This window comes from Coturnix japonica, chromosome 4, assembly GCF_001577835.2.
Source record: "Coturnix japonica isolate 7356 chromosome 4, Coturnix japonica 2.1, whole genome shotgun sequence".
Classification (NCBI taxonomy): Eukaryota; Metazoa; Chordata; class Aves; order Galliformes; family Phasianidae; genus Coturnix; species Coturnix japonica.
This window is the reverse complement of record NC_029519.1, coordinates 18,219,258-18,221,397: the sequence shown is the minus strand read 5'-3', so window position 1 is coordinate 18,221,397 and position 2,140 is coordinate 18,219,258.

Sequence of the window (2,140 nt, the reverse complement as noted above, 5' to 3'; positions counted from 1 at the left end):
ATAACATCATGTCAAGTATGGATACTTCTGTTGAATGTGCAGTCCACAGAAGAAGACTACATATCCCAGAGAACAACAGGAGTAACAATAAGTCACGGGACCAGGACTCTATATAATCTCGTTCCCAGGCTGGAGTGCCCTCCTTCTTCTCTCGAAAGAGAGGAGATTGGTAGTTTTTTTTCTTTCTTTTGTGGAAGATTCACACAGTAATAAACGAATATTTATCTTCAAGTGAAGGGACCCGTCAGCCATCAAGGAGAGAAGGGATAAGCATATATTAAATAAGCTGCGAGCCAAAAGAACCGAGGGTGGGACTTTTAACCCGAATGAGAGCTGATATGGCCGCAGATTTATTCATGATTTTGGGTTGGAAAACATGTGGTGGCCATAATTTAAACAAGCCACAGAAAGGATTGTAAACCTTGTCTCTGAGTGCCAAGGTAAGGTTGCGATTATTGGCAAACGTATAAATATGGGGGAGGCGTGGCCCCGCACGGCACACTCTGATTATTATCAACCTTGCCACGATCTATCTGGCAACAGTGTGCCTATAGTGGTTACCTTGCCTACTCTTCACTATGGTAGAGGCAACTCTCCGGGCTCGTGCCTTGTATAAACACCATACGCAGTTATACCCTATGCAATAACTTGCTTCGAATACACCATATTTTAAGGTCTTGGATGAAACAAGTCTTGCTGGCGACACACTACGCGAACACCCGCTGCCAGAAAAGATCAATCTTCGAGATCTTGATAATGGGATCACATTTCTAAAAATTCTTCAAATTTATGCACACATATTACTTGGGGCCCAAGACTTTCTATTGTCATTTTTGTATGCTGGTACTTCTCCTCCACTAATCCCTATCTATTTGTACCTAGCCTTTTCTGGTAAAATTGAAACGATATAATGGGTTGTTAAACTATGTTTTTGAAAGTGTCTTAATGGGTTAGAGTGCAACATTTCTCACGCCACTGAGAAGAATTGGCGTATTAGCCAGCTTTGGTTTGGTGCCCACACTCACTTAGACGCATCTGTCAATCGTGATGTCCTAAGTCAATCTAGCCCCTACACACTTTAAAGGAGATACGGTCCCCTGTTATACATGTAAAGAACATGTTGGGAAAAGCTGTTTGGGTCCTTCAGCTTCTGGAAAGGGCAAACCTATCCGTGGAACTGTTCCTTTGCCCAGGGACCTGGGTGCACTTGTTGGTAATGCAGAAGATGGGGAATGTTTCAATGTGTGCCACAAGGTGAATTTTTGATGCTGCGGCCTTGGGAGTTGCTTCTAGATCCAACTATTTTCCTCCCATCGCTACTTATAGTAATATATAGTTATTTATTTTGTTTGCCACTCGTGTCCAGCTAGTTAATTTTTTCATTTTATTACTCAGTTATAGTCATCACCACTACCATTAGTTATGTTACATGCAATTTCTAATCTACTATTTAGCTATCACAATTTTACACTACCGTGTACTACACCCTGGGTTGACTACTCACCTCACTATTAACCGATGATGTAAGTAATGTTCACGCTCACAGGGGTGGAATGTCATGCGTTTTGTGTAACTTTTGGTAGAGGTGGTTTTGCTTATCAGTATTTCCACATCTATACATCCATGTCCAAGTATGGACTATCCACTGTTGCAGATGTGTTCTATATGACTCTTCCTCATCAGAAGAAGACTACATTATCCATGAGAATCAACAGGAGTTTTATAACAACTACCCTAAAGATCACCGGGACTAGGACTCTAAATATTTAGATCCGTTCTCAGGCTGCGACCCCCGTGCCCTCCTCTTCTCTCACTCTCGATACTTTCCTTCGACAGCAGTGTATTACGAATTCTCTATTGCCGGTGGATCGCCTAGTTTTAGTTCGACAGCGCTAGACATACTTCGGGGTTCTGTGAGTTACTCTCTCTCTCTCCTCGTTTTTCGTTCGACTATCCATTTTTTTAGCTCTTACATTTTATACCTAATCACTGCTCATCTTCTTCTTTCCGCCTTCAGTTATTTCAGATATCTATCTCTTTAGTAAACTATACAGTTTTTTCTCCTTAGATTTGTCGCTGTTCTTATCCTCACTCCTTTTCCCCTCCTATTCCGCCACGGGGGCGGGGCGGTGGGGTTGGC